At 41.4% G+C, this 18,721-nt stretch overlaps 1 protein-coding gene across 2 annotated transcripts in view; it reads left to right on the top strand.

Annotated features, from left to right (window-relative positions):
- Positions 1–315: 315 nt before the first annotated feature.
- LOC101001645 (tropomodulin-3) overlaps positions 316–18,721 on the top strand; it is a 78,294-nt gene continuing 59,888 nt past the window's right edge. Inside the window, exons 1-2 of one of the 2 annotated variants that reach the window (XM_017960622.3) lie at positions 327–517; positions 17,679–17,774. The gene's annotated coding sequence lies outside the window, so the exon portion shown is untranslated. Of the gene's footprint in view, positions 518–17,678; positions 17,775–18,721 lie in introns of both variants that reach the window. The other variant, XM_003900943.5, reaches the window with a different exon arrangement.

Below are 18,721 nucleotides of genomic sequence, written 5' to 3' on the forward strand. Positions count from 1 at the left end.
TTTAAAGGGCTCAATGTCATGTCCTCCCATTAACAACCAAGAGTACAGTGCAAGCCGTGCCGTGTGTGCTTCTTTACAAAAGGTCAAAGTAAAAAGGAAATCTATACCGAAGAGCCTCTAGATACTATTTCCAGCTTCGGGGGAGTCCACAGTAGGTACTTCCACGGGTAGAGAACATTGTCTTAGACTGGGATAAGGGTTGGTATTCGCAGTTCCCTTCCTACGTTCTGTCCATTGTAAAGACCGGAGTCCGCGCTGAGCCTCGCCCTCCTCGCTGGAACTACAACTCCCAGGATACCCTGCGGCATGGGAGTGCGCACGCGCGTCGGAGGCGGAGGAGGAACCCGCCGCACCGACAGGGCGGTCGAGTGAGGGAGCTGCTGGCGGGTGGGTCAGGCAACTCCTTGGGAGGCCGACGCAGGCGGACGGGCGGGTGCTGGGAACCGAGCCTAGGCTTGCGGCCGGCAGTTTCCGTGGATCTGTGAAGAAGTCGGCGGCCCCTGCGGGCGCCAGTCAGGTAAGCCCAGCCCGGTGCTTTCCAGGAAGTCCGTCTGCGGGCGCGGGCTGGGAGTCGCACCGGCCATGGTGGCTGAGGAGGGAGAGCTTGCTGCCCGCCCGCCGCCCGACTCCCGGTTCCTTCCCGACGGGTCCGTCTAGGGGAGCGGGGGCACACGGGGGCTGCTTCTCTGCGAACGGCCCGGGCCGGGGGCGTGGGGCGCGCTGGGCGTCGCCCGCCGGTCTAGGCGCGCGAACCCGGCGTTCCCGGTGAATCACCCGCGGCCCGGGCGCCCGGGTTCAGGACCGGCCCCCTTCCCTCCCGCGGAGCCGCGGCCAAGCTGGCTCCCTGCACCCCACCCAGCATCGCCGGGACACGATAGCACCAAGCCTCCTTCAAAGGCTTCAGCTTTTTAAAAGTTGGGGCGGCGGAGTAGGGGAGCCAAAACTTAGGGCACACCCTTTTTGTGATTGAAATGTGGCTGCCCTTGCATTCACCGATTTGATCTGTCTGCTCTTAGAATTAAGTTCCTAGCTCCCAGGCAGCACAGCTGGATCCGGCTGGGAAGTTTGTGTGTTAGTTTGTTTTGAGGACGTGACTGGGTCGTTATATTTTTGCTTGCAGCGGGTGGTGTGTTTCCTCCGCAAGCCTGCATTCTGATTGCAAACAGAAATGGGAAACAGCCAGTTTCTTTCTTTCTTTTTAATGTTTAGTTAAGAATCGCATTTCCAACTTGCCCTTGGCCTCTGTTAAAACCAAAAGTCATCTGGCAATGAACACTGCAGTAAAACTTACCCCAGGAGGCCATACTTCAACAGGAAATAAGCCTGTGGAGATTTAAGTTAGTTATGTGCAGTCTTCCTTGGTTTGTAACATTTTCATGCAGCTCATGTGTCCTTTTCTGAGAAACCTTCAGATTAATTTTTTTGGCAGATTAAATTGATTAATTAATTGGCCCGTCAAAAATATATTAGGCTTGGAAAAACAGCTTTACCAAGGCTCATTTACTCTTGCTAGTTTCTTCTTCCTAGGCACCATTTCACCTGTAAGAGTCAGCAGTTATAATATTACAGTCCCCTTTCTTACACATTCCTACGAAAGGAACAAAACTAATTAAAATGTCCAAATATATTTTAGCTCTTTGAGCTTTCTTTGCTTTTGCAACTCGCAGAAATTCTAGTTTGCTAATCTTTAAAATTAGGTTGTTGGACCAGATGACCCCCAAGATTATTCTGCCCCTAAATATCTCTGGTTTTTAAAAGTTCATTTATTTTACTCATTCAGGAAACACTGGCCATATGAATTCCAAGCCCTATGCTAGCCATGAGAAAGAGCAAACATGAGTTCTTGAGAATGCTGTAGACCTACTGCTCAATTTTATTTAATCATGTATTTTTTATGACTAATTCCTAAATTTTGTGGTATATCCAATATGCTAACCTACACTGTAATTAATAACTTCATCTGAAGTTAAATACGTACAGGTCAAATCCCATGCAAAGATTTTTCGTTCGTAATTACTGGCCCATTGAAACAAAACAGGTTTGGTATGACAGAAAGGCCCTGAATGGTGGAGGGCAGTCTTTTCAAACTTTAACATGCGTAATTCACTCAGGATATTGTAAGCTTGAAGTAGAGCCCAAAGTCTGTATGTCTGATAGGTAATGCTGTCAGAGACCACACTTTGAATGTCAAGTGTGGGGAGGTAATTTTAGAGATATTTTAAGGTGTTTTTAATGGCAATTTAAATACTGATACTGATAACTGATATTAGATACATAATTGATGGCTTTTTCAACTCTCGGTTTTTTAAAATACTGTAATCCTATTAACTCTAACAAGAACAATTGTCTTCATAAGTTTTTTTCTTTCCTTTTCCTTTCCTTTGCTAGTTTGTCTTTTTTCTCTTTGCTTTTTTTTTTCTCTCCTCCTCTTCCTTCCTTGTTTTCACTCACATTAATTTGGCAGTTCATGAATTCAAGTATGTGTCTTGCCCCATTCTGTACAAAGTAGTGTTTTAGGCTCTTGGTGACTATGTGTAAGACATGAGGCCAGGGCCGGGCTTGGTGGCTCACACCTGTAATCCTAGCACTTTGGGAGGCCAAGGTGGGAGGATTGCTTGAACCCAGGTGTTTGAAACCAGTCTGGGCAACATAGCAAGACCCTGTCTCTACAAAATAAAATAAATTAGCTGGGTGTAGTGGTGATGCTTGTAGTCCTGGCTACTCAGGAGGCTGAGGCAGGAGGATTGCTTGAGCCCAGGAGTTTGAGATTACAGTGAGAGACAATGATTGTGCCACTGCACTCCAGCCTGCGTGACAGAGTAAGACCCTGTCTCTCTAAAAAAAGAAAAAAAATTATATGTATATAAAAATATGAATGACATGGTTCCTGTCTAGGACCTTATTCTCTTTGGGATTAGGCAGATATACTTATGTGTAGTCCACAGCACTTGTAAGAGCCACCTGTAGGGAGTAAAAAGGTAGTAGATATTTAGGAGAGATCTTTTCCAGTTGTAGGAGTGGGGAACAAATAAAGTCAATATTTTTTTCCATTCACTGGTCATCTCTTTCTCCAGGCGATACTGTCTATACTGTTTGAGTGTATGTGACATATATCTACATATAGTGCAATTCTGTAAATTTATTTTATTTGGAACCTTAGATGAGCCAGAAACATGAACATAATTAGAACCGGATGTGGTGGCACACTTCTGTAGTGCCAGCCAATTGGGAGGTTGAGGCAGGAGTATCACTTGAGTCCAAGAGTTCCAGGACAGCCTGAGCAACATAGCAAGACCCTGTCTCAAAAACTAAAACAAAAGAGAAAATCAGTTAGATCTGAGCAATATCATAGGGAGGATGAGAGGCTGTGGGGATAAAAATATACCTGGATAGAGGGAGAGAGAAAGATAAAGAGGAGGATCCAGTAAACAGTAGAGGGAAAAAAGACTTTTAGTAAGGTTTTCTGGTGTCAGTCTGATGTATACTGATATTTAGGCTGTGTTATAGCTGGCAAACTATTCTTCACGCTTTTCAGTTGCTCTTAAATTTAATATGCGTGAGCTCTCTCGATTAGAATAGATAAGGAGGGCATTATTCTCTAGGCTGTATGGCCCAGAACTATCATCCCTTGGTCATTGTCAGTCCCTTGCTGACATTTTGGTTATACATTTTATGTCAGATCCTTTAAAATCACAAATATGGAGAAAAATGGGTATGAACAATAGAAAATTCTACTGGGCCTATAACTGGGTCCATTTAAGTTCTTATTTCACGTGCAACAATCAATTTAATTTGAATTCATTGCCGAAATTTATATGTGAACTTGCAATTCTTGTACATCTGCCATGTAATCATTAAGCTTATTTACAGCGATGAAAGAATAGAAGTGTAGAATAAATCAGAATGTCTCATGATTAGAAAATGCAGTAACTGAAATGCATTTGTGTAGTGTTGGGGTTGGTGGCTCAGAATTGTTAGTGTGTATCTTGAGGCAGAGATGCTACTTTGTATTTTATTGATGTAATTGACATTCAATAGAATCACATAATTCTAGTTCAAAGGTTCCTGACAATTTTTCTCACATGTAACTTCTACTTAAAATAAGATAAGCTTTTTTGAGACAGTCTCTGCATGCCCCAGGCTGGAGTGCAGTGGCATGATCTGCGGCTGCTGCAAGCTCTGCCTCAGGTTCATACATTACCTACCTCAACCTCCCGAGTAGCTGGGACTACAGGCGCACGCTACCACACCTGGCTAATTTTTTTTGTATTTTTAGTAGAGACGGGGTTTCACGCTGTTAGCCAGGATGGTCTCGATCTCCTGACCTCGTGATCCACCTGCCTCGGCCTCCCAAAGTGCTAGGATTACAGGCGTGAGCCACTGCGCCCGGCCAGAAAACATTTTTTTTAAGTCACCCCAGAAAGTTCCCTCACCCACCTTCCTCCAAAGGCAATCACTTCCTGACTCCATAGATTTCTCACACTACAGAGTTTTTTTGACTGGTCTTGGACTTCACATAAATGGAGTCATACAGCATGTGCCTTTTTGTGTTTGGTTTCTTTCATGTAAGAAAGATTCATCTATGTTGTTGGCAAGTATCAGTGGTTTGTCCTTTTAAGTTGTTGAATAGTATTCCATTGTATGAATATACGCCAATTTATGTTTTCTCCTTGATGGATATTTGGAATAAAGTTGTTATGAACATTCTTTTACAAGTTTCTTTTTCTTTTTTTTTTTTTTTGGAGACGGAGTCTTTCTCTGTCGCCCAGGCTGGAGTGCAGTGGCGCGATCTCGGCTCACTGCAACCTCAGCCTCCCAGGTTGAGGCCATTCTTCTGCCTCAAGTAGCTGGGACCACAGGCACCCGCCACCACACCCGGCTAATTTTTTCTATTTTTTTAGTAGAGACGGGGTTTCACTGTGTTAGCCAGGATGGTCTCGATCTCCTGACCTCATGATCCACCCGCCTTGGCCTCCCAAAGTGCTGGGATTACAGGCGTGAGCCACTGCACCCGGCCTACAAGTTTCTTGATAAATACCTAGGAGTGGAGTTATTGAGTCATATGGTATGTGTATGTTTAACTTTATTAAAAATCTGCGGCCGGGCGCGGTGGCTCAAGCCTGTAATCCCAGCACTTTGGGAGGCCGAGACGGGCGGATCACGAGGTCAGGAGATCGAGACCATCCTGGCTAACACGGTGAAATCCCGTCTCTACTAAAAAATACAAAACCTAGCCAGGCGAGGTGGCGGGTGTCTGTAGTCCCAGCTACTCGGGAGGCTGAGGCAGGAGAATGGCGTGAACCCGGGAGGCGGAGTTTGCAGTGAGCTGAGATCTGGCCACTGCACTCCAGTCTGGGCGACAAAGCGAGACTCTGTCTCAGAAAAAAAAAAAAAAAAAATCTGCCAAACAGTTCTCCAAAGTGATTTATACACAGGAGTTCTACTTGCTCCATATTTTTAGTGTTGCCAATGTTTAGTGTTGTCAGCCTTTTCAATGTTAGTCATAGTACAGGATGTATGGTTCTACCTCATTATGGTTTTAATTTACATTTTTCTGATTAAGAATGTTGAGTGCTTTATCATACGTTAATTGGCTATGCAGCATCTTTTTTTGTGAATTGTTTGTTCAAGTCTTACCTAGTCTTTCATTGGGTCATTCATCTTTTTATTGTTTGTAGGAGCTCTTTATATATTCAAGGTACAAGTTCTTTGTCATGTATGTAGATAGATGTGTTGGCATTTTTTTTTTACACAGTCTGTCCCTTGTCTACTTCCTCAATGATATTGTGATGAGCAGAAATTTTTAATTTTTATAGTCTGTTTTATCAATTTTTTGTATTATGGCTAGTGTTTTTTGTCCTGACCAATAAATTTTTACCTGTGCCCAGGATTGCGAAGAAAGCTTTTTCTTCTAGAAGCTTTATTTTTCTAAGTTTTTCATTTGGGTCTGTGATTGATCTCAAACTAATTATTATTGTGTTATAATTAAGATAGGGGTTTGGGTTCATTTTCTCCCTGGATATCCAGTTGTTCCAGCGACATAGGTTTAAGAAAACTTTAGGCCAGGCGCGGTGGCTGAAACCTGTAATCCCAGCACTTTGGGAGGCCGAGAAGGGCGGATCACAAGGTCAGGAGATCGAGACCATCCTGGCTAACACGGTGAAACCCCGTCTCTACTAAAAAATACAAAAAACTAGGGCGAGGTGGCGGGCGCCTGTAGTCCCAGCTACTCGGGAGGCTGAGAGGCAGGAGAATGGCGTAAACCCAGGAGGCGGAGTTTGCAGTGAGCTGAGATCCGGCCACTGCACTCCAGCCCGGGCGACAGAGCGAGACTCCATCTCAAAAAAAAAAAAAAAAAGAAAACTTTAAAGATAGGTTTAAGAAAAACGTTCCTTTCTCGGCCAGGAGTGGTGGCTCACACCTGTAATCCCAGCACTTTGGGAGACCAAGGCAGGCAGATCATTTGAGCCTAGGAGTTTGAGACCAGCCTGGGCAACATGACAAAACCCCATTTCTACTAAAAATACAAAAATTAGCCAGGAGTACTGGCATGCACCTATAGTCCCAGCTGCCTTGGGGGGCTGAGGCAGGCAGATCATCTGAGGGAGGTGGAGCCTGCAGTGAGCTGTTATCGTGCCACTGCACTCCAGCCTGAGTGACAGAGTAAGACCCTGTCTCAAGACAAAACAAAACAAACCTCTTTTTTGTTTGTTTGTTTTTCTCCATTAGATTGACTTGGCATCTTAGCTCATCAGCTGAGCTACTTTGCATTTTAGTTGTGCTTATATTGTCAGTTTCTTAAGCATGGACCCTGATCTTAAAAATAAAATTTTTATGCTCCTCTTCCAGATTGGGACTTGACTGAGATTGATCCAGGGCTAGTTACCATATATTTCCCTCCCGTTTTGTTTTTCTGCTGTTGTCCCCAAAATTTAGTTTCTTGGAGAAAAATTACAGAACCCTACACAGAAATGGACCAAGGGAGATGTGTAGGATTTCACCTCTGCAAGGCTTTTGGTGCAGGTGGGCTCTTCTGTTAGTCTTCAGCACACCCTCTATGCTTGCCTTTCCTCTGCCACTTTTCTTGAACCCCCATTATTATTGCTTGTCAAGTCATCTCACTTTCTGCTTTCCTTAGACATTGGCCAACATTCCAAGTGATATAGTGTGCCCTCCACCAGAGAATAGCTGCCACTGCTTTAAGCCCCTTAACCTTCCCTCCTACCTCAGAAGAAACTGTTTCCTCTTTTTTTCTCTCACTGCCTGAATCTGGTCTAGCACACAAGGGGATCCTCTGCAGAAATGTTATTTGAACTGGTCCCTGAAAGATGTGAAAGGATTTGAACATGAGAAAGAGTGCAAAAGGACATTTCCTGTGTAATGAACCGTGTGATGTAAGGGCTGCAGGCGGAAGAGCATGGAGGCGTACTTACTTCTGTGTGACACAGGGTGTGTGAAGATTGCCCCTTTCCCTTTACTTCTTGCCCTGGCTTCCCTCCCAGCCCCAAGCTTTTTCAGCCTGTGCTTTGATCTCTTTGCTTAGTATATACTTCTCCACCCCTCTCTGTCTAGCTAATTCTGTCCCTCCCTGACCACCCACAGTGATCTCTGAATTTCTGTACACTAATAGCTAGTACCATCCTTTTGGCAGTTAATTATATATTTTCTTGGAAAAAAAAAAAAAAGCACTTTATGTGCATGTCTCATTTTCCCAAATAGAGTATATTAGTCAAGGTGTTTAGGTCTCAGGGAACACAAACCGACTTTAGCTAGCTTGCTAGATGGTATGGTGGCAGAGCTGGGAGTTGTAGTGCGTTACTATAGTAAGGCCGCTGAGGTTCCTGAAATGACCTACAGCTGGAACCCAGGGCAGACACTTTGAAAGTCTCTGTCCTCTCTCTGCTTGTGGGGCTCTCTTGGGCTTCTTTCTGTGCCTCTGCTCCATTTTAGGACATTAATTTTGATTTTAAAAAAGTAGTATGCATTACTATGTAATTTATCTTGATTGCTGAGCTTTTGCACCCTATTAAGTCTTGTGCCTGAGGCAGGTGCCTCTCCTTTCTTTCTTCCCTCTAGCCCCAGCCCTGCTTCATTCTCTTCCCTACAGACTGACCTGTGCTTTCCTCTTAGCTTCAGCTTCAAGGTGACTGGCTTGTTATGGTAGTGTCTCCAGACTTGGTGATAACCTTATGTCTCAACTTGAGTTTTGTCTCCCAGCTTTCCCGATTCCTGGAGAAGAATTGAATTTGGTCCATCCTGGTTAGATTGAGGGTGGTGACCCCTGTACCAAACAGCTGTGAAAAATGGGACATTGTTATGTTGTTGCTTTGGCTGTATATTTCACAGGGACTGGAGTAAGGAGTGGGTTCCCACACACAAGGAGGTTTGGGGTTCTTCATCTCAAAACATGCTTATTTTGATGTCAGAAGGAAGTGACCATACCTTCTCTTTTTTGGTATGTTCCCTGCATCTGGCAGATTGACAGCTAAGAAATAGATGTAATTCTCTCTCTCTTTTTTTTTTTTCCATTTTGTTTTGTTTTTGAGACTGGGTCTCACTCTATTGCCTAGGCTGGAGTGCAGGTGTGATCATAGCTCCCTGCAACCTCCGCCTCCCAGGCTCAAACAATCCTCCCGCCTTAGCCTCCCCAAGTAGCTGGAACTATAGGTAAGTGCCACCATGCCTGGCTAATTTTTTTTGTATTTTTTATAGAGATGGGGTCTCTTTATGTTGCCTAGGCTGGTCTCAAACTCTTGGGCTCAAGCAATCCTCCCGCCTCAGCCTCCCAAATTGCTGGGATTACCAATGTGAGCCACCGCACTCAGTCTTCTCTTATTTAGTGTCTGTTTATTCCTATGACTGACCATTTGATCATTAGGATTAACTTTTAGGTATAATAGTCAATTCAGAACAATTTTTTTTTTTTTCGAGACAGGCATTTGCTCTGTCATCCAGGCTAGAGTGCAGGTGTGATCATAGCTCACTGCAGCCTTGAACTCCTGAGTTCAAACGATCCTCCTGCCTCAGGCTCCCAAGTAGCTGGGATTTGTACACCACCACACCTGGCTAATTTTTCTAGTGAGCAATATTTGTAATACTTAAAATGAATTACTAAATTTTGTATTATCATTTGGAAATTTTCTAATTTTATAGCAGATTAAATATTTTTTAAACATTACTTTTTGAAATTTGTTTCCCAGTTCAGAAAGAATAGGGGAGTAGAATATTGATAATCAAAGAGTGACAATACAGTACAACTTTACTGACTCTGCTGCCAGCCCCATTAGGATATGATAAAACTAAGTACTCACATCATTGATCTCAATGCTTACTGAGTCCCCTTATATTACTTTATTTTATGTTAATTTAGTGTCTGTCACGTTGCAGGCACTATGTTAGGGGCTGATAATGTAAAAGTAGGTCCTTGCCCTCAAAGTGCTCACAATCTATGGTGGAGGTAGATATTTACGCAACTGATTACGGTCTGGTGAGATAAATGTTGATAGAAGTGTGGGCAAAGTGGTGGCTAGCACCTCTCTTCTATTGTTTTCTTTGTGTACATCGATCTCTCACTCTTCTATATTCTCTTTAGTTTCCAACTCTCTCAATCTCTGCAATTAATTGCTTATATTATGTGGATCAGAGTATAGTATGAATAATATCTCATTTACTTAACATGAACTAATGAAGTGTTCCTTAAAAATGAAGATAATATTGACTATTGATCACGTGCTCTGTGTTAGGTACTATTCTAAGTGATGTATATATGTTATCCTCATTTAACAAATTAACATATCAATCCCATGAGATAGTTACTCTGAATATTATTCTTATTTTACAGATGAGAAAACAGAGGGACAAAACAATAGTTCAGTATCTTGCCCAAGGTTATAAAGTTAGCAAGAAGTCAAAATCTTTTTTGTAAGTTATTTTAAATGTCATTTTAAAAATAAAATGTATTATAATAATTTCTCCTGCCCTTCTTAAATGGAGTCCCTGCTTAATTTAGCCAAAATGATGTGGGAAATATCGACTTTAGAATTCATTTTCTTTGCACAGTTTATTGTACTGTGCTATTGAATTCCCTTCTGAGATCGTTGAAGTTTATAGGCTCTTAGAAACTGCATTAAATTGTCCCACACTTTTGTGTTTTGGTTAGTTGGTAGCTTTTCCTTCTCTTTTATATCCAGCTGTGGCTTGTTGCTGTCACCTAATATCACTTAATTTGCTTCTATTAATGTGTAGTGTCTAGTATCATAAAACTAAAAACATGGCAAAAATTGAGTATGTTTTAGAGGACGTGTGATATTGTGTAAAAATGTATGGCTTTTAGGGTCAGGTTCAAATCTCACATCCGCTATTGAAACGTATATATCCTTGAGCAGGCTCTTAGCCTTTCTGAGCCTCAGTGTCTTCATTTGTAAATTGGAGATAGAACTGTTTTGCAAGGTTATTATGAGGAGATGTGTACGATAAAGTGCCTGGCATTTTAACACGTATATAAACAAAAATTGATGCCTTTCTTTTTCACTTCATTATAATATGATATGGGACATGATCCCTTTATTCTGAGAGACTAAAGTAAAAAATGAAATAAATGTTTTCCTATGATGTAATTAAGATATAACGAGTTTTATTCTATCACTAAAGATAATTGATAGTTGTTGTCATAAGTGTTAATTTTAGAAATATTATCCTGAACTCCTGTTTTGAGTCCTTCTACTAAGCTCTCAGCAACCTCCTCTGTTTGCCTGCATTATTGTCTTTTACTTGTGTGTGGCTCCCTTGATTTCCCTCATTTGATATTAAAGGAAAAATGTCCTTTAGCCCCCATTTAAAAAACCTATCCCAAAGCAGACCTTATGTCTTGGAGACTGTGAACCAAGCTTTTTGGCCAATAGCAATGATTTCTAAGACTTCCCTTCTTTCATCAGTTCTGCTTTCTTTAGCTATCACCAGTCTTAAGTATTAATTTGTTTTTCTTTCTGCCTCCACCCCCTCCCATTTCTCCTTTCTCTGAAACTATCCCCAATCCCCACTTAGCTGTATGGTTCTCATTATTTCAGTAGTTTTATATGGTTTGGGGTTTTTTAAATTATTATTTTGAGATGGAGCCTCATTCTGTCACACAGGCTGGAGTGCAGTGGCACGATCTTGGCTCACTGCAACCTCTGCCTCCCGTGTTCAAACAATTCTCCTAACCCAGCCTCCCAAGTTGCTGGGACTACAGACATGGGCCACCTTGCCTGGCTAATTTTTTTGTATATACTTGTAGTAGAGACGGAGTTTCACCATGTTGGCCAGGCTGGTCTCGAACTCCTGACCTCAAGTGATCCACCCACCTTGGCCTCCCAAAGTGCTGGGATTACAGGTGTGAGCCACTGTGCCCGGCCTGGTTTGGCTTTTTATTATATGTTTGTGTGTACTTTCCAAAGGCTATATTGTGGTAGTTCTTATCATTTATAGTGAACTGTCTATCTTAACATCATGAGGCATTTCTACTTCTGTGCCAGAGGCTTTGTGCCTGCTATCTTGAAACTGCCAATGAAAACCTAGTGAATACCCCTTTCCCCTCACTTTACTGGACTGCATGCTGTTTCTCCATAGGTGAATACCCTAGCTCATGTCACCAGATTACTTTTTTAAAAAACAATTTTATCGGCCGGGCGCGGTGGCTCACGCCTGTAATCCCAGCACTTTAGGAGGCCGAGGCAGGCGGATCACGAGGTCAGGAGATCAAGACCATCCTGGCTAACACGGTGAAACCCCATCTCTACTAAAAATACAAAAAAATTAGCTGGGCATGGTGGTGGGCACCTGTAGTCCCAGCTACTCGGGAGGCTGAGGCAGGAGAATGGCGTGAACCTGGGAGGCAGAGCTTGCAGTGAGCCGAGATCGTGCCACCGCACTCCAGCCTGGACGACAGAACAAGCCTCCATCTCAAAAAAAAAACCAAAAAAACAAAACATGCTTTTATCAAGGCATAATTTATATACCATCAACTTTAAGTATACAGCTTGATGATAACAAATTACTTTTCCTAGCAAGCCCTCTTCCGAGCTGTCTGTGGTGTGTAAGTCATCTTGCCCTTTCTCTTTGTGTTCCAAAAATTGCTTATGGGGGGTTGTGTGGATGCCGATTGTGGCTGCTGTGTGGTTACTTACAAGTGCCCTGTTGGTTATTTTTCAGCTGTTCATTCTGGATATCATAGAACCTCATTAGGCATGAGGTTTTCTGCATTTAGGGCCTAGGGTCAAGGTAGTGGGGCAGTGTCATTTTCTTGAAGAATTGACTCTGTTTTGCCCTACTGTTGGCTGAGTTCATGCTTTTATCCCACCTCATGAGAATTATACCCTAACTCCAGGAGTTACCAAATCTCTTTTTGAGTAGTATTATATTCCCCACCTCCCTCATGAAGTACAAAATACATTATGCAAATTTTAGGCTTGTATCTCTTGAAAAACCTATTGTAACTACTACTACTCTTTCAATCTGAAAATTAATTGTGATAATAAAACTTGCTATATCTCCAGGCCCCTGAAGTTGATTAGAGTAATTCTAGTGGTATCTCTAAGTCAGAAGTGTGCCGTGTCTCTGAAGGTGCGTATGAATGCCTTCACCATGTAGGAGTGAGGCATGGTCCATTGAGGAGCATTCATTCATACCAGCTGGGGCACCGTACTCAGGACTCAGTGGTGAGCAATGGGGCTAGATGGTGTGCCACACCTGGAGCACTGCTGACCTTGAGAGGAGGAAAAAGAGTAGTCAGAGTTGGAAGAGCTAGGAAGGGCTTTGGAGAGGACAGACTTCAGGTAGTCTTTGAATTGTGCAGTGTGCGGATAAGATAGAGAAGTGAAATTTGGGCCTGGGGTAAAAAGGATTGTTTAAGAAGAGTGACACCATTGTGGGAAACCAATGAGGCAGCCAGGTGAAAATGAAGTTTGGGTATCTGTGAGGCCCTGAGGAATCTAGCCTGGTTAAAGCAGAGGATTCTTAGAGCAAGTAGGAAGGGGTGTTTTATCAAAATCACCCAAGAAGCTGTCAAACTACAAACACCTAACAAGAAACGTTTCTAAGTAAAGGAGTAAAATCTTAAAAGCAGTGTTTTAGGTGACTATAGGAAAGATGCAGATGTTAGAGCAGGAAAACAAGAGCTTAGAGTCAGTTTGCTTGTCTAGAGCCTGGTGTGACAGAGGTCTTAGTAAAGCAGTATTTTTTTACTTCTCTTTATGAGGTTCCAGAAATTTCTCTAGATCCTAAAACCTTTCCTGGGAAGGGGCAGGGCTTAGAGACATAGGGCTTTGAAGAGCCTGCATAGGACTTTAGAAAGTTCTTTCTCTTGATGTTTCCTTAGGGAAAAGGTTTTGAGAAAACATACCCCAAAACTGGCCTCAATCCCAGTTTCAGGATTTCACTTAAATAGGGCCTTTGGTCCAAAGCTGTGGAACTTGGGAGAATATATAATTACATATTTTTTAAAATGAGCTTTGCTATTCGTTTCACAGATTGCTAGTTTTTTGTTTGTTTTTTAAATAACGTTCTGAAATTCTAATAGGACTGTTTGATGGCTAATCGTTTTGTTTTTTCTACCAAAGCATTTCTTGCTATTACCTGAGTGTGGCATGCATAATTCTAAAGTCAGAGATAATATTTGTTGTTTTTTCATACACAGCATCAAAATGCAACAAATGATTGAATTGTCCTTTAAATTAAAAATAAAATTAATAAATGCACATGGTACAAAACTCCTGGGGTCCTCCTGGATATATAGCAAATGCTGAGTGAACCCTCTCACTTGTATCCTCAGCTAACTAGTTTGTCTCTGGTTCTTGTGGATCCTTCCAGAGTTATTCTCAAGTACTGGTTTTTAAAAGTTGATTATTTAGATTTCGAAGGACCTTGGAGGTCTTTTGTTAACCAGTAGACTTTCTTGAGGTACTAGAAAAAAGTGGGCCAAAAAAAGTGGGCCACATTTGAGGAATAGATGTCAATGAATGATGGGGTGAGGAGAACCCTCTGAAACTCCGTAAAATATCACCTTCTGTGGTTAAAGCCTTTATGAAACCTGTTTCCCAAAGGCCTCTTTCCAAATTCCAAGTCCATTTTTCTAACCTGTTTTTTCTTATTCTGAAGTCTTTTTTCTAATATCTTTCAGTACTCTTCTCCTCTTGAGAGTCTTGGTTATAAAATTTAATCAAAATAAAGAGAGGCAGTAGTTAAATACTTTTAAATTTATTTTAATAAAAGAAAAGGAAATAAAGACCAAGGCAGAAATGAATGTGCTACTTTAGTATTCATACTACATTGACAGAATTTATATTTAATTTTGTGATTGAAACTTTTTGCATTCATTCCTATGATTTCTGATATGTAGGGAATTCATGTTTTTGTGGAAACATGTCTAACTTTATTATGGAAATCAATGTGAAAATAGAAAATCAGCTGTATAAATTTGCTTTATTTGGTGAGTTTTCGGGAAAGTATTAATATGGTCATACTACTGTAACTTTTTTTCCCTCTACTACTTAATAACATTGGCTCATGCTTGACTTCATTGTTTACTTTGTTCACTTTTTAAGTCTATCTGGTTCTGGTTTTTCAAGTCACTTTCCTGAAGTATTTCAGCTTTTGTATGTGCATATCTAGCATGATTCAGCTTTCATATTTTTCCTTTTTACTTATACATTGTTCACCTTGGCAGTGATGAAGGCACATCAGTATTTTTTTCCCCCAAGATTGGGTTAAATGGTGTTTCCTTAAAATCATAGACAATTAGAATTAGCAGGGACCTGAGTCCATCAGGCTCAGGGATAAAATGAATAGGTTTCAACCTTTGCCAAATCTCATCTACTGGTAGTAGCTGCCTAAGGACTGAGGGAGGATCTGTGCTCAGTGAAAAAAAGGCTGTTTGATTTGCTGTGTTTGTCATGGACGTGGAAGATTCACCTGTCAGAACCAGGACTGTATTTTAGCTATTCTTCATCTAGCCCAGGAAACTAAGAAGAGATTAAAGTCAGAACCCCTAAATCCATAGAGCTGCTCACCCTCAGTTTGATGCTGGGAGCTAACTAAGTGCTAGACTTTCTCTCCTGAAGAATTTTGGTTCCAGCCAGGCACAGTGGCTCACATGTGTAATTCTGTGTTTTGGGAGGCTGAGGTGGGAGCATCGCTTGAGCTCAGGAGTTGAGACCAGCCTGGGCAACATAGTGAGGCCTCATCTCTACAAAAAATTAAAAAATAGCTGGACATGGTTGGCACACACTTGTAGTCCCAGTTATTCAGTAAGCTGAGGTGGGAGAATCGGTTGAGTTCGGAAGGTCGAGGCTGCATTGAGCTGTGGTCACTCCAGCCTGGGTGACAGTGGGAGACCCTGTCTCAAAAAATAAAACAAGAGAAGAATTTTGGTTTCATCTGGGTTTTGTTTGTTTTTCCTCCTCTGGTGATAATTGAATCCTATTAATTACATAGGTTTGTCACAGTTTGTTACAGAATTTCAGAGTAGTCAGTCAAGGAGTCAGAAGGTACAGAAAGTTCTCCTTATTCTAGCAAAGAAAGGGAGCTTGAGTTATATAATCTAGCTAAAATTAAAAACTTTTAATCTATTTTTAAGACTGAAGATTTTTCCATTAAAATTTAAAAATGCACTACTTGCTGAGCTCAGTGGCTCATACCTATAATCCCAGCACTTTGGGAGGCCAAGGCAGATGGATTACTTGAGCCCAGGAGTTTGAGACCAGTCTGGGCAACATGGTAAAACCCCATTTCTACAAAAAAAAAATTAAAAAATTAAAAAATAAAAATTAGCCAGACATAGTGGCACGCACCTATTGTCCCAGTTACTTGAGAGGCTGAAGTGGGAGGATTGCTTGAGCCCGGGAGTTCGAGGCTGCAGTGAGCCATGATCATGCCACTAGACTCTGGCCTGGTTAACAAAGTGAGACCCTGTCTCAAAAAAAAAAAGCAAACAAAAACCAAATCTAGTTTGAAGCCCAGGAAATTTGGAAGGATTGAAACTGAGGAAAAATAATACCTTTTGTTCACTGCATAACGTTCAACTTGCTCTCAGCATGATTTCTTGTAGACCTGGCCTAGTTTATTTTAGGTTTTATGTGTTCTTCAATGCTTACTAACTTGGTGGATTAAGAAAATTCTTGCAAGAGGAAGAATGAGTCATGGTGATACTTCCCTTTGGGGGAGAGAAAGAAAACCCTCAGATTAATCTCACCATTATGCACTTGGCATGGATTCAGCATTTTGATTGATGGCTGAGCTCTGATAAATCTTTCCCTGTAAGCCACTTCATATCATATTTAGTTTTGTTCACAGTAGGACTGGTAGAAGTCTCTTTTTCAGTTAACCAGCCTCTGTAACCTTATTACTGTCAGAGACTTGTTCGTATGATGTCATTTCTTTTTAAAGATATTTTGAGTTTGCAACAACTGGGAAAAAACATTTCCCAGTCTACCCAGTCTATTAAACAAACAAACCAAAAAATTAAAAACTGAAAAACATTTGGTGCCGAGAAACTGGATATGCTAAGGGTGTGGCTCTTTTGGCATCCATGTTTGGTATGCACAGAGTGGGTTTGGTTCCTCTTTGACCTTGCCCTGTGTCTCTGATGCTGCAGCTCCACTAAGAAGAAAAAGGGGAGGTGGGATAGGACTGGGAGCTGGTTTGCTACTATTCATCAGAAAAGGAAGTGGGGCACCTACAAGAGAGCCACAAAGTCTCTCAGCAGGGTCTTGTTGAAAGATTGTTTTTGAAAAAGGTGATATGAATAACCTGTTAAGTATTTTCTTGTAGTAATCACAGAACTGATCTGGCTACTTTCTACTTTAAGGTAGTCCTCCGTGACCTGTGTCTAATTACATCTCCCTTATTCTAGCCCTAACAAATTTTTCTGCACTGCCTTCAGATTTCTAACTGTTTTCTCTGCGATCTATAGATTTCATTTTTTAAAATGTAAGATGGCATTAGTAGCAATGGCAGGAAAAACAGGGCTACATAGTTTATCCCATACTTAGGTTGATTATTTTCCGTGGGACTTTTACACAGAATAATCAACCACTATTTTTTTCAAACGACTGTGTGCAAAGCAGCTATCTCACTGAGCTGTGCTAATATCTGAGACAACAAGCGATAGCATCCCCAAAACGCCACAAAAATCATTAAAATACTGTCTTTTAGGCTTCACTGTATAGAAGAGTCAGTGAACCGAACAAAAGGATAAATTTAGCATCCAGTGTATTTTCTTTAAAAAAAGTCTTAGCCAGGAATGGTGGCTCACGCTTATAATTCCAGCACTTTGAGGGTCTGAAGCAGGAGGATCACTTGAAGCCGAGAGACCATTCTGGGCAAAGCAAGACCCCATCTCTATCCTCCTCCATTTACTATCAAAGTAATATACATTATATACAACTACAATAAAATGGGCATTTTTTTTTAGAAGGTAAATATGTTTGCCAATACAGTGCTTTGAGCGTGGTGGGCACTGCTACAGTTTGAATGTCTGTACCTTCCTAAAATTCATATGCTGAAACCTAATCACCAATATGATGGTATTAGGAGGTGGGGCCTTTGAGAGGTGAGTAGGTTGTGAGGATAGAGCCCTCATGAGTGGGATTCGTGCCTTTATAAAAGAGGCCCTAGAGAGCTACCTTGCATTTCCATCATTTCAGGACACAGCTGGAAGGCTCCATCTGTGAATCAGAAAGTGGGCTCGCACCTGACTGAATCTGCTGGCGTCTTCTTGGACTTCTCAGCCTCTGGAAATTGTGAGAAATAAATTGCTGTGGTTTACAAGCTGCCCAATTTGTGGTATTTTGTTATAGCAGCCCAAATGGGCTAAGACAGTCACTGAATATATTCTTTGTTTATAATTAGTGTTATTTATAATTATAAGCTTATAAAAAGGATATGACCTTATGAGGTCTTGAAACTCCCTTGCCTTTGAGGAATCTGCCACATTGTCTCTGACAGATATTCATACTCAGCCTCAACAATCCCAAGAATACATAGATGACTGTCTTTACCTCAGCCTTCTCTATCAAAGAGAATGTTCCTTAAACCAGCAGAGATGAAACTCAACCTTAACATTAAATAGAAGAGTATTTTGATGTTTTGAATGTTAAAATCTCCAGCCAGAGATAACTTATTGTTGCATTATTTCCAGATTAATTTTGAACCATGTCCAAACAAAAAAGAAAAGGGAATGTCAATTTGAATTTTTCTAATTGAGGTAAATTGGAGCAGATACTTGGGAAATTGTTGGCTAGTGAACCGTATGTACTTCAAAAGATTACATGGATATTCATCCAAAGGGAATATTTTGATCCTAACTACTATTATCTAATATGTGTCAACACTGAAATAGTTTTGTTTAAAAGTAAACATATATAATGACCAAAAGTTTTCTTCAGCATGAAACGATAAGACTGCCAGTCAATATCTGAAGCAAAGGCAAAGCTGAATTTAATGCTTACTGTAATAAGGGAGAGCAGTGCTGGCTAGACAGTTTCTCTAAGTAGAGCAGGCCAATTTCTTATTTTGGGGAATTGCGGAATTCAGGGATTGGCAAACTTTCTGAGGCCATAGCAGGTTAACATAATCTGTAGAAGTATGACAATGATTGACTGGCACTCAGTGGAGTGTTTGTTGGCGTATGTTCCCGATAAGCTGCTTTCAGAAGTTGGAAGGCTATTGCAATAGCCCAGATAGAAGG

The sequence above is a fragment of the Papio anubis genome, chromosome 7, assembly GCF_008728515.1.
Source record: "Papio anubis isolate 15944 chromosome 7, Panubis1.0, whole genome shotgun sequence".
NCBI classification, from domain to species: Eukaryota; Metazoa; Chordata; class Mammalia; order Primates; family Cercopithecidae; genus Papio; species Papio anubis.